We start from the raw sequence: 13,850 nt of genomic DNA, 5'->3' as shown, positions 1-13,850 counted from the left end.
TGGCCTATTTGGTTTTTTTTTTGTTTTTTTTGAGACAGGGTTTCTCTGTAGCTTTGTGGCCTGTACTGGAACTCACTCTGTAGACCAGGTTGGCCTCGAACTCAGATATTCACCTGCCTCTGCCTCCCAAGTGCTGAGATTAAAGGTGTGTGCCACCGCCCAGCACGGCTTATTTGTTTTGAGGTGGGGTCTTGATTTGTAACCTAACCTGGCCCTGGAGCTCTGGATTCTCCTGGCTGCTGCCTGTGTACTTGGTTACAGGTGTGCACCACATGCGCAGGAACACCCATTACTAAATAAACAAAACTCTGCTCCTATTTAGCCTAGACCTACTAGGGTTGCCCTTCCAAGAATGGAACGTAGGGAGTTCTGTATTAACTAACACGCTGAGTTCAAAACACCTCCCTTTGTAGTTCCAGAAGCCATTGTTTTCTCTGTCTATTGAATCTTTGATGTGTGACCTGGGTCAGCAAGTCATGTGAACCTTAAACTATGACCTAATTTCAAAGATAATTCTGCACTCTTGTGTGTATGTGTATGTGGGGGGGGGGCTGTCTGCGTTCAAACCATTTTCCACATTACAAAGCAAAGAAAAAGGTGTTTCTTTGTCTTTGGAGACACCGTTTCTCTGTGTAGTCCTGTCTGTCCTGTAACTTGTTCTGTAGACCAGGCTGGCCTTAAAATCACAGAGATCCACCTGCCTCTGCCTTCTGAGTGTTGAAATCAAAAGTGTTTGCCACCGCTGTCTCAGAAAAGGAAAAGGTTTCTTTAAAAAAATATTTTAAATTATGTGCTTACATGGGCTGGCAAGATGGCTTACCAGTCAAGCATGACAAGTTCATTCCCACAGTCCCCAGGGTGGAGGACACAGTTCAGTCCTATAGTCCCCAAGGTGGAGGACAAAGTTCAGTCCTAAGTCCCCAGGGTGGAGGAGGACACAGTTCAGTCCTAAGTTCTCAGGGTGGAGGAGGACACAGTTCAGTCCTAAGTCCCCAGGGTGGAGGAATAAACCGACTGGCCCATGTTGTCCTCTGACCTGCATATGCACACGTGGCACACCTACACACAGTAAGTAAATGTGACTTAACAATTATGTGTGCGTGTGTTCGTGCACGTGTGTGAAATGCCACAGAGGACAGAAAAGGGTCCTGGATCCTCTGGAGCTGGACTTGCAGGCAGTGGAGTCCCCCTGTGTGCTAGGAAAGGAACGTAGGTCCTCTACAGGAGCGGGATGCACTCTTCCTGCTGAGCCGTCCCCTCCTGCCCTGAGAAAGGTGGCTGCTGTTTTGTTTGCTTGTTTTTTGTTTTTCAAATGTAGACATACGAAAATCAAAATCAGGAAATATTATTTGTTTTATAATCCTATCACTTCCCTGTCCCCTCAAAAAATAGGAATTTTGAGTTTTTAGCACTAAAAATATTGTAGAATGGGTGATATTTAAGGCCCACATTGCTTCTTAGGCACTGCCCAGGTTAACAAAAGACTTGTTCACTAATAAAATTTTTACTGAACTTAAAGATATTTGCACATAGAAAATAACTACCTGTGATAAAATTAGAAGTAAAAGATAAGTGTGTACCTTGGCATTTCCAAGATCGTTGTATGATTTGAAAATTATATGACCCGATATAAAACTTTGCTAAATCAAAAAAGTGCTACATAATTTACTTATTTGCAATGCTGGGGACTAAGCTTAGGACCTCATACGTGTTATATGAGTGTGGTATCCCTAGCACAATAGTTCAAGCTTTGATGTGCTTTCCTTTTAGAAACAGAGTCTTCCTGTGTGCCCACGCCGTCACTACACCAACTATCTAGCCTTTGCTACCCTTAAACTCCTCCTCTACCATATCTTCCTTATAAAGTTTGACAATGACATCAAATAGGTTTAGGATGGCGGGGTTGGAGAGATGACTCATTAGTAAAGCACTGGCTGCTCTTGCAGAGGACCCAGATTAATTCCCAGCACCCACATTGCTGCTCACAGAAGTCTCAAACTAGTCCTAGGGAGTCCAGTGCTTTTCACAGACACAGACCTACGTTCAGGCAAAACACCCAGATGCATAAAATAAAATTGATAATAATTTTAAAAAATTTAAAAAAAGGTAGGTAGATTGAGATGCCCTGTGAGAAGCATACAGAGCCGGCATTTTTTAAGTATATCAGAATTGAAAATAAATCTATAAACTGAGGATTACTTTAGCAATATTTTAATTAAATGTTTATAAAGCCATATATTAAATATGCTAAATCTGCAGAAAATTAGAAAGGATATTGGCTTAAGATTCGGCTATGCAAATAGAGAGATACCTTGACATACACTAAACCCCCAGCTGTAAGTACTTCAAGAAGTACTTAATAAAGGTAGGACTGTGCCAGGGGACGTCTGCAGAGCCAAGGGCAGGGATTTCAGATGGTTCCACTTGTAAGGGCAACACGAACTACACTGGCTCGCCTCCTGCTACACTCTGCTCCCCAAGGTGCTCATCTGCTAATGACTGCAAACAAAGCTCTGCACATTAGCCCGTACCTACACTTTCAGGACAAATGCGTCCCAAGTGTCTGATCAACCTCACAGTCAAGAGGCATGCTGCTGGAAGTCCCTTACAGGACAGTCTGAGTGGCTTCGTCCTAGCCAAGTCACAAGTCCAGCAAATAAATAATGTGCTGTAAGAACTTTTTAAAGAGTTTTTTTGTTATGTTTGTTTATTTTATTTTTTTTGAGACAGAGCCTCTGTATGCAGCCCTGGTTGTCTGGAACTTGCCATGTAGAGAAGGCTATTCTGAAACTCACAGAGATCTGCTTGCCTCTACTTCCAGAACGCTGGGATTAAAGGTGAACACCACCACATCTGGCAAGACCGACTTTTTACAATTCTTATTTCCGTGCGTGTGGATGTCTGTGTCACAAGTGTCACAGCATGGCACTTGTGAGCAGGAGCCTATGGCGGCCAGAAGGTGGCACTGGAATTACACATGACTGTGAGCTGCCATGTGGGTGCAGGGAATTGAACCCACCACTTAACAGTCGCTGCCTTTCCAGAATGTTTCACTGTATGTTTTAGGTATTTACAAGACAAAGTCTAAATGGGTAGCTCTAGATGGCCTGGAATTCACTATGCTGACCAGGCTGGACTTGAGTTTGCAAAGATCTTCTGTGCTAAGATTACCGGCATGAGCCATCATACCTGGCTTTAATTTAAATTTAAAAAAGAAAAATGAAGTTATGTAATCCTTATCCCTAGAACTTAAATGGACTGGATACAGTTATAAGGATTTAAGCATCAGGTGAGTGGGACAGATGGTGTTTGAGGTCTCTTCTAATTACAACTATTACTATTATTATTATTATTAATTTTTTGAGATAGGGTCTCATGTGGCCCAGGCTAGTTCCAAACTTCTCCACAGCCAAGAATGCCCTTGAACTCCTGTACCTAACGCCTTCCTCTCCTGGGTCGTGCAATCAACCAGCTGGCAGACTACAGCTCTATGAATATCATCCAGTCCCACTTGACGGACTTTACACAAGGCGACCTGAGAACTACAGACAGCTTGAGAGGCATAAGAGTTATATGTATTGCGGTTTCTAATTGGTCATTCGGTCTGGGGATCTGAGAGAGGTAAGAACTGGTGGCCGCTGCTCTGCTTCTCTGATCTTTCAGCACTAACCCCTATATCTGACTCAGGGTTTTTTTATTATTAAAATCAACTAGAATTCGCGCAACAGTTATAAGTTAAGCAAACAGAGTATGTGCTTAGAGATGTGAAACGGTTGCTTTATCTACTTAACATGTTTTCAGTATAGGCCCACAGAGCAGGGAGGCGCCTGTCAAACGCCTGTTCACGAAAGAAATCACAAGAGAAAATGTTAATACCTTCTCCCATACTCCTCCACGAGACCAACAGTTTAGTAAGTTGATTTTCACTTAAGAGTGTACGACTTCAGGGCTGGTTAAGATCACTGGCTGCTCTTCCAGAGGTTCAATTCCCAGCACCCACATGGTGGCTCACAACCATTTGTAACTCTAGTTCCACGGGATCTGATGTACTCTTCTGCTATCTGAAGGCACCAGACACGAATGTGGTATCCAAACATCCATACACATAAAATAAAAAATGCCTATGATTTCTTACATTAGATACATCCTTGTCAATACAGGATGGGGTGGGAGGGGGTCGCCTGGAAAGGTGGGAGGTCATTATCTCCGGGACTGTGTCTCAGTGTATGACCATTTAATATGGCATGATCCAGAACACAGAAACTTAATCTCTCATTTAGCTTTTTCAATTAGTGTCCTGGCATCACACTGGGAGAAAATGGCAGGGACACTGCAGGTGAGAGGTGAGGGATGACACAGGTCACTGAGGTTCTACCCTAATCTCTTAGCCTTTCTCCCCCAGTCCAGTAAGAAAATCTCTGCCTATTAACATTACAGCGACCTGTAAGCGATAGCTTAACTCGTCAGCTCATGAGAGGGTCCTCAAGAAACATTTAGATGTGAGATACAAACTCTAATTTTGACTTCAGTATCTACTAAAAATGAGAGTGGAGGTTTTTGGTGCTCTTCCCTTAGTTCAGCAGCTCGCCTCCTTCCTTGGTAGCCAGCTCTATTTCTACTCTCCACCTAACCCAGAAGACATGAATTCCCTACAACTCTCCTCCTGGGGGCTGCCAGGCTTTCACCTAAGCTATATTATGTTTTCCTCTGAACTCTAATAAAAATGTCCTGGAACTTTCTATGGGAGAACAAATTGAAAGAGAAAATAACCTCATGAAGTCTATCATAATATATAAAAATGGAAGAGCCGGGAGGTGGTGGCGCACGCCTTTAATCCCAGCACTTGGGAGGCAGAGGCAGGCGGATCTCTGTGAGTTCGAGACCAGCCTGGTTTACAAGAGCTAGTTCCAGGACAGGCTCCAAAGCCACAGAGAAACCCTGTCTCGAAAAACAAACAAACAAACAAACAAAAAAAAAAGGAAGAAATTATTTTTTCATGTCCATTTGGAGTTCTCAGCTCAGGGTTGCAGTAGGTCTACAAAAGGTGTACAATTCGCCATCAGTTCTGGGGAGGCTGAGGCCAGCCAGCCTGGACTAGCTACTGAGACAGGAAGAGGTCACACAAATACAACCAGAGAATTCTGTGTCCATGACACTTTTTTCCTTTTTTGAGACAGTCTCACTAAGTTTCTAGGCTGGCCCTGAGTGTCAATTTTCCTGTCTCACCAAGAGGCCTAGCTGGGAGTCCAGGCCTACATCACCAGGCATAAAACACTGCAACCCAAAGAGAACCATTTTCTGCGTTCCGAAGCTTTTCCCAGCTTCCTTTTTCAGAGAGGCATATGAACGAATCAAGACTCATTCTTTTTCTTGTCCAGGGTACAGTACCAGTCCAGAGACTCCAGAATCCCCTTCAAGTTTCCACTTCAGACTGTAATTGAGGAATGTGGAGAACTGTCTAACTACCAAAACCCTTCACCACAGATATCAGACAGCTTGATCTATGAAGTCCTGCTTGTCCTTGAACCGGCTACGTAGATCTGTCTGCCCCTTCCTCTCAAGTGCTGGGATTAAAAGCATGTGCCACCATGCCCGGTGAGGCAGCTTGATCTTAATTTAAAAAACTTTTATGTGGATGGGTTTTTATATGTATGATGTTCTGCCTACATGTATGTCTGCATATCACCTGTGTGCCCTGTGTCCTTGGCGACCAGAAGAGGCCTTCAGATTCCCTGGAACTAGAGTTATAGGCGGTTGTCAGCCACCACACAGATGCTGGGAACTACGGTCCTCAGGGAGCATAGCATGGGATTTAACCTGAGCCAGCTGTCCAGCTGTGGGCAGCTTGATTTTATATGGGGAACATTTTTAACTATGAGCACCTCATCCCCTCATACGTGCTGGAACAGAAGCAGAGATGAAGGGAAATTAGTAATAACTTTAGAACTCCTAAGAGACCAGCAACAGCACACATCACCAAAGCTGGCTTTTAACAGACATTGATTACTTCTATTACTTCTGTAAGCTCAGCACCGAATCTTGAAAGAGCAGCAAAGGGTTGGTCACTGGCAATCACATGATTAACACTGTTGAGTACAACCACATTCCTTGTATCGCCTGGATGTGTAGAGCAGCTAAGAGCCACAGGTGGTGTGCAGTTAGGATGAAGGTGCGCTGTGAGGGTGAAATGAACACCAGATCTGTGAAGCCGAGGCTGTCTCGTTTAAACATTTCCTTTTAATTGAAATAATATCTGGATATACTAGTTTAAGTGGAACATAAAGTTGATTTCATGTGTTCTTTTCACTGTCCAATGTGGCTCCCAGGAAATCTAACAGCACCTAAGTGCCTTGAACATTTGTCCTGACCAGGCAATGCAAAACACAGCTACTGTGGACTAGCAACACTTAGGAGCTTATTAAAAAACGCAGATACTCAAAATAAAGTAATTAAAAACAAAACAAATGCGAACCATCAGGCCTAGATCCAGAATCAGGACCTGCACCTCCTAACGACCCTATGATAATCTTTCAAACGCGTCAAGTATTCCACTGGATAGCTCAGTGAAGCAGGATTCCTGACCCAAAGGCGCATCACTGCGAACACTCACCCTTGATTTAGGAAACTGCTTACCAGAAAGGCAAAGAGAAGGGTGAGAAAGAAGTAACGGAGAAAGCCTCAGAAACAGTTATAGGCAGAAGCAGCTGACGGCGCGGGGGTGGGGGGGGAGGATTCAGCCCCGGAGAAAGGCAATTCTAGACCTTTGCCTACATAAACACGGAGGACGAAGCAAAGATCGGTCTACAGTCAAAACCCAGCCAGCGTCAGGAACTCTAGTGTTACCCCCGCCCCCTCTACCCCAGCGGCCTCAGCCAAGCTAGGCCTGGGCCGCGGCCGCTCTGAGGCCGGCTTGGGATGAGAAGCACCAGTCCACCCCCCCACACCAGGGCTAGACAGTTCCTTCAGGCCTTTCTCCATCTTTTGCCCAAAAGTCCCTTTTCCCGAGACACACACCGCTCTTTCCTAGCTTACCTGCCTCTGAGCAACCTCAACCGCCAGCGTCTTCGCCACCACCACCACCACCTTCCCAGTCCTTCTGCAGAGAGCCCGCCTTCTCAGGCCCAAACAGTACTGTCATTGGCCAGACTGCCCGTCACACCGCGGGACCAAAGACCTGGGGAAGGCTGTGACGAACGCCATAGCAACCGGACCCGGAACTACAACTCCCGGCATGCTCCTCTCCTTAGAGAGGAGAGGCACCACCCCAGGGACTACCAATAAATGGGAGAAGTTGGGTGTTGCCGAGAAGGGTTCCGTTTTATGTAAATTACAGTAAAAGGCCACACCCTTCCTCATTCCAACCGTACCCCTACCATCTTTCTTCAGTCTTTGTCTCGCTTCGCCTCTTGTCTCCACGTTCTTTCCGCGAAACCTTCAATTTACTTGAATGTATCCTAGCTACTGTCGCGCACAGAAAAGAGCAAAGCACCAAATCGTGAAACAAAAATCTCTACAAGCACAGACCAGAAACCTCTAGTTACACCTTCTTGGGACGAGACCAGGGAGGGGAGAGGAAAAAAAAAAAAAGGCTCTCTGAACCACTTGATTGGTTTATCTGGCTGCCACTCTGTACTCCTCTCTTTCCTTTGGCTCCTCCTAGTTTGGCCCACCTAGTGGGCGTGGTCACATGTAGGGGAGGGATTGGAGGCGTGGCCTCAGACGGCCGATTGGCAGGTGGTTATCCCCTCCCATCTGTGGGCGGGGCGGAGGGCTGGCAAGTGGGCGGGGTGGGGAGGGGAGGCGGCGGAGGGAGATGAGGAGATAGGCGGGAGCGAGGGAGCAAAGGAGCGAAGGAGGGCGAGAGGACTGGAGCGGCGCGGGGAGGGCGCGCAGCTTGGTTGCTCCGTAGTACGGCGGCTCGCAAGGGAGCATCCCGAGCGGGCTCCGGGACGGCCGGGAGCAGGCGGGCGGGCGGGGATGGTGTGCGCGGCTGCGGACCCTGCGTTCCTCCGCGCGGCGTGCGGGCTGCACTGATTTGTGCGAGGGGCGGCCGCGCGCACCCGCCCGGAGATGAGGTGAGGAGCTGACGCGGGCGGCCTGGCGCGCGGGCGGGGGTCGGCGATGGCCGCCCGGGGTCGGGTCCTGCGGCCGGGCGCGCGTCCCCGCGGCCGCCGTCGCTGCCTCGTCTTTCTCATCCTCCCGGGGGCGGCGGGGCGGGCGGGCCGCGGCGGCGGCGGCGGCGGCGGGATGGGCTCGGGCTGAATGGGCGTCCGCAGCGGCGGCCGGTGCTCCCGAGGGCGATCGCGGCGGGCGGTCCTTCCACAGCTGACCCCTCTGCCCTCGGCCGCCGGAGGGTGGCGGGCCGGCCCGGCCTCCTGGGGATCCCAAGCTCTGGGGAGCGGCATCGCGCCGCCCGGCCGTCCCCCCGGCCTCGAGTCCCCGGCTCATCCTTTTTTCTCTGGCGCCTGCTTGGAATACCCTGTCAGTGAAGGGCGGTCAATGCCGTTCGGCGGCCCGAAGTGATGCGGCCGGGGCTGCCTCTGATGGTATTTAACAGAAAGCGGCTCCCCTTGCAACGGGAGCGCGTTCCCGGGGCTGGCCGCTTCGCCCTCCCTTGCGCACGCACTGACTCGGGTTTCTGCTGTGGACCCAGGGCACAATTGCGGTCCCTTCTTGGGGGGACCAGGAAATGCAGTCCGGATTCCCAGAAAAAGAAAAGCAAGGAGGAGCTGGTTGGACCGCCCTTCACTTCTGTTTGTCTTTGATTTGGAAGACAACTTCGCCGATCCCCTTGCCTATGAGCAGTCTATTGTTGTGATTCAGACTAGATGCTTCGCTTTAGATAGTGGCTTCTTGCTGCAGCTGGAGGGTGTAGAGGTGTTTGGGGAGCATCTTGAATGTTAGTTTCCAACTTTGCCCTCGTCACCGATATTCCGAAAACAGAACCAGCCTGGAAATGTAAATGCACGCAGAATCTGGCCAGATGAGGTTCTTTTGTGCTTATCTTTGGTATCTTTCTCTTGGTACCTAGGTGGTCCAAAACACAGAATAAAAAAAAAAGAGTCTTATTAATAGCCAAGATAATGAAGGCATCGGAACAGATGCCTCTGAAAAATATAAATTCTATTTTCGGGGAGGCCGGTTAACTAATCCCGCTGAACTGATGAAGAGGAAGGCTAGCTCATGGATTATGTGGTGGACAGGGTGTGAGGCCAGGAGCCAGCAGGCCAGCTGCTTCACAGGGCGCTTCTCTAACCGGGGCTAACAGGAGGAATGGATTTGTTGGGATACAACATTAGCGTGAACCATGCAGACTTTTCAACAATCATTGTAATTATCGTTTCTGTTATGTACATTTTTTTTTGCTGTCTGCGTGAAGCGCTTTGTGTGTGTAGTTTATAACTTTCTAGAAGGAAGATCTTTTGTAGGAGCGATGTAAAGAACACAGGGAACTATAAAGGATTTAAATGAAGAAGTGAGGGACACTGATTTGGTGACAGGGCTAAAGACGTTTCAAACACCTTTAAGCCACAGTAAGGAGCCTTTCTGAGAGGACATGTTAAAAAAATGGTATTTACTAAAAAAAGTGTCTGTTGAAATTGCTAGGGCCGTGGCACCGCCACAAAACTGTTATTATTCTGCCTGAATAAGAGAGGAAATGAACACATTTTAATGTACTTTGGAACCCTGTAGCTTGCTCAGATCTGAGCATTGTGAAATAGGGCAGAAAATGAGTGCTGAAGTTAGTTCCCTGAAATGTTTGTCCCTCAGCATTTTTGTTTTGTTTTTGTTTCTTTTGCTGTTGATTAGTGATTTCCTTTTTCTCTGGCATTTCTTATCTTTTCCCCAAATACCTAGATTGAGACACATTCTTTAGACACTTAGAAGAGATTAAAAGAGAGGCCGTGGTAAATTCCTCCACTCTGGCTTCTCTTTTGGTGATTGAGCCAGGGGTGGGAGTGTGCCAAGCATGTGCTCTCTCACCTAGCTACACCCCAGCTCATACTCATCTCTGTGTGGTGCTGCATTTGAACCTTGGGCCTCGGGATGCGAGGCAAGTGCCGCATCCATGCGGCTGGGCTATAACCCTGGTCTCTCATCTCCTTAGTTTGTTAAATTTGTGACTTCTACACAGTTAATTATGTGAAGGTTGGGTTTGTGTCAGAGTTCTCTTTTTAGCGACTTCTCCCTGAACGGCTCCACTTACTGGCTCCGTCTTGGAGTCTGGACCTCAGATAGATAGCTTTATATAAACGTCCCAGGTTTCTGTCTCTCCACTTCAGAGTCAGACGATGGGAAGTAGTCAGTGTTTTCAATATATATATGTTTTCTAGGAATTTCTCCAGGGCAGGAAAATTTGGAGAACCTTGGCAGCATGCTTCTTTCTTATTGAGTGTTGCCTAAGACTCTCTCCTGAATCTTATTGAGTGTCTCTCTCCTGAAGCACATAGTAAGTTTTCCAAGTGGTAGAAGTTTTTTTACATGTTACTTAGGCTACTAGTAAATGACCACGCTCTTCAGGAATAATTGTGCTATGATAAATGTTTCAGAAGACTGGTAGAGTTTGTGTTACTGTGGTCTCGGTAAAAACTAAAATAGCGCCAGGAGGAACTCCCTCACCCGTGGCTGAGTCAGTGTGTGAACCACATTGCAATGAGCCTGGTGCTGAAGTCCTCACCTGCCAAGTGAGTTTCATTCCCAAGGAGCCACAAGCCCTGTATGCTGGTCCTTTCTGTAGGCTTGGTTGGGAGCCAGCGCAGTCTTTCTGGGTCAGATGCCGAAAAGAAGTCTAGCAAAACGTTGACCTAAGCACTCCAAAATTTAAGTTGCAGTATAGTGGCTAATCATTTCACATGCCATTTTTATAAATGATGACAATCCTCATATTTTAAGAATCATTTCCAGAAAATGCATGCAACTGGTATGCGTCCCAATTTTACTTTCCTGATATGACCTGTGCTCTCCTTTATGAGTCTGCCGCAGGGCCTATAAGTTACAGGTTTACATGGGGGAGGGCTATGCAGTTACGATGCTAAACTCTGGAGAGGATGGGCTCTACCACGTATTGGCAGTGACTTAGGTGTAGTCACCAAACCACTCAAGGCCTCAGTTTTCTTTTTACCTACCTGTAAGAAGCCCAGGCTTGCCTCCAAGTGCTGGGGTTTCGAGCGTGTGCCACTGTGTCCTATAGCTAAACACAGCCAGTTAAGTAGTAGTTCACATGATGATAAAGAATCAAAGTGCAGCCGGGCGGTGGTGGCGCACGCCTTTAATCCCAGCACTCGGGAGGCAGAGGCAGGCGGATCTCTGTGAGTTCGAGACCAGCCTGGTCTACAAGAGCTAGTTCCAGGACAGGCTCCAAAACCACAGAGAAACCCTGTCTCGAAAAACCAAAAAAAAAAAAAAAAAAAAAACTAACATTCACGTGATTTCTGTACTGCTTTACTTTGTAGTCACAAATAGAAACTCCCTGTTTGCAAAGAAAGTCTCTTGATAATTTCTTGGTACTAAATATGTATACTTAATAATCTTGTGATCACTTCCTTCTTAATTGTACTACTTTAGAATAAATCTCAGTCATTTCAAGTGAATAGCTAATAGCCTTTGTGTTTAAAAACATCACATTTCAGCCGGGCGATGGTGGCGCACACCTTTAATCCCAGCACTCGGGAGGCAGAGGCAGGCGGATCTCTGTGAGTTCGAGACCAGCCTGGTCTACAGAGCTAGTTCCAGGACAGGCTCCAAAGCCACAGAGAAACCCTGTCTCGAAAAACCAAAAAAAAAAAAAAAAAAAAAAAAAAAAAAAAAACATCACATTTCGAGAAATTAAAAAACAAAGGTAAACACAAGGAAACTGTAATACCTGTGAACCCGTGACCCGACTTATGCATACCGGATCATTTTTGCATGTGTGTATGACTGTTCATGTACAGCTGTTGGTGCGAAACCGGGATCTTGGTGCGCATGTCTGCTTCCCTCCTCTTCTTCTTCCTTCTTCAAGTTCCTATCTAGCCTTGGCTAGCCAGGAACTACTAGATGTAGACCAGGCTGGCTTCTAACTTGCAATGATTCTTTCCTACACTCTGCCTAAAAGAAAGCACTAAAAAAAATTCCCCTCCCACACACTATGACTTAAACCCAGGGTCTCTACTCCAGGACCAATTTCCCAGCCGTTTTCTTTTTCTTTTCATTCTTTTCCTCTCTTTCTCAGAGAGGGAGAGAAAGAGAATGTGTCTTGCCATGTAGACCAGGCTAGCCTCAGTCTTGCAAAGATCCTCTTACCTCTGCTCCCCTGGTATTGGAATTCAAGCACACACCAGCCATCATGCCCAGCTCATGGATTTATATTTTAACTTGTTTTCTCAACATTGAAAATCAAGTCTTTGTGTGTCTATATTTGTCAATTTAATAACTTGATTATTATCAGTATGGATCTAAGAGAATTTGGTCAATTTATTAGACGTGTGTGTTATTTTTCACCCTTGTTAACAGGATCTCTGCAGTGACTGGTTCTCCTTGAGTTTCTTTTTAAATTTTGTTTGAAATTTTATTAATTTTTTAAAAACTTATACATGTGAGTGTTTTACCTACATGTATCTTTTGGAACCATGAACATGGTAGGTGCCCAAGGAGACCAGAAGAAGGTGTCAGATCCCCTGGCGCTGGAGTTACAGATGATTATGAGCCACCGTGTGGGTGCTGGGGATTGTACTCTGGGTCCCCCAGAAGAACAGTCTGTCTTTCCATTCCCTTGTGTGTATTTCTAGGGACTGGGGAGATAGCTAAGTGGACAAGGTGCTTTCTGTTCAAGCATGAGGACCGGAGTTCTGATCCCCAGAGCCTACTTAAAAGCTGGGAATTGCGATGTGTGGAAGAATCATTGCAAGTTAGAGGCCAGCCTTAACCCCAGGAGCAGGGGGATGGACGATGTCTGGGGCCTGCTGGCTAGACTAGCCAAATGACAAGCTCTAGTTTCAGCAACAGGCTGTCGCCAGAAATTAAGGTGGAAGAGCCATTGAGGAAAAGACATCCCAGTGTCGACTACATGCACCTACATGGATAAATATGTCTTCACATACAAGTGCACACACTACATATAGCAAAGGTTTTACAAAGCCTAGATGCTAGAAGCGTAGCTGGAGACTCAGGTGATGCTAAAGTTTAAAGTTTGGTTTGGTTTTGGTTTTTTTTCAAGACGGTTTCTCTGTGTAGCCCTGGCTGTCCTTTAACTCACTCTGTAGACCACCCTGGCCTGGAACTCACGGAGATCCACCTGCCTCCTGAGTGGTGGGATTAAGGTGTGCACTTCCACTGCCCCCCTTAAAGATTTTTTTTTTTTTTTTTTTTTTTTGGTTTTTCGAGACAGGGTTTCTCTGTGGCTTTGGAGCCTGTCCTGGAACTAGCTCTGTAGACCAGGCTGGTCTCGAACTCACAGAGATCCGCCTGCCTCTGCCTCCCGAGTGCTGGGATTAAAGGCGTGTGCCACCACCGCCCGGCTTCTTAAAGATCTTTTTAAAGCTCACTTATTTAACGATTTCAGACACATAACGTAAAATGTCTGAGTATATCCCCCATTGTCCTCTCTCATCCCGCCTCCGCTCACCCTCTTATTCCCAACAAGTCTCCCTCCAACCTTTATGTCTATGTGTTTTGGGGGGGGGCACAGGTCCACTGCATTTAATTAGGATTGTTTGGATGAGTATGGAGGAGAGGTTATCTGCTTGAGCAAGGGCAACTTACCAGTGGCTACCCTGCTGAGAAATGAGTTCCTTTCCCCCAGTGACTATTAACTTGTCGGTAGTTCCTTGGGGCGAAGGAACTACCTCCATGATGAAATGCTGATGGCTCCA

The 13,850-nt window shown here is 46.8% G+C and overlaps 2 protein-coding genes across 5 annotated transcripts in view; one reads left to right on the top strand and one right to left on the bottom strand.

The window, feature by feature from the left end:
* Positions 1-7,184, bottom strand: part of Cryzl1 (crystallin zeta like 1) — a 43,686-nt gene extending 36,502 nt beyond the window's left edge. For both annotated transcript variants that reach the window (XM_057765350.1, XM_057765349.1), the window contains exon 1: positions 7,033-7,184. The gene's annotated coding sequence lies outside the window, so the exon portion shown is untranslated. The remainder of the gene's footprint in view (positions 1-7,032) is intronic.
* Positions 7,185-7,857: 673 nt separating this feature from the next.
* The window catches only part of Itsn1 (intersectin 1), a 184,744-nt gene continuing 178,751 nt past the window's right edge, over positions 7,858-13,850 (top strand). For all 3 annotated transcript variants that reach the window (XM_057765118.1, XM_057765117.1, XM_057765119.1), the window contains exon 1: positions 7,858-8,075. The gene's annotated coding sequence lies outside the window, so the exon portion shown is untranslated. The remainder of the gene's footprint in view (positions 8,076-13,850) is intronic.

The sequence above is a fragment of the Chionomys nivalis genome, chromosome 3, assembly GCF_950005125.1.
Source record: "Chionomys nivalis chromosome 3, mChiNiv1.1, whole genome shotgun sequence".
NCBI classification, from domain to species: Eukaryota; Metazoa; Chordata; class Mammalia; order Rodentia; family Cricetidae; genus Chionomys; species Chionomys nivalis.
The sequence above is the reverse complement of the archived record's forward strand: the minus strand, read 5'-3'. Positions and strand labels throughout refer to the sequence as shown.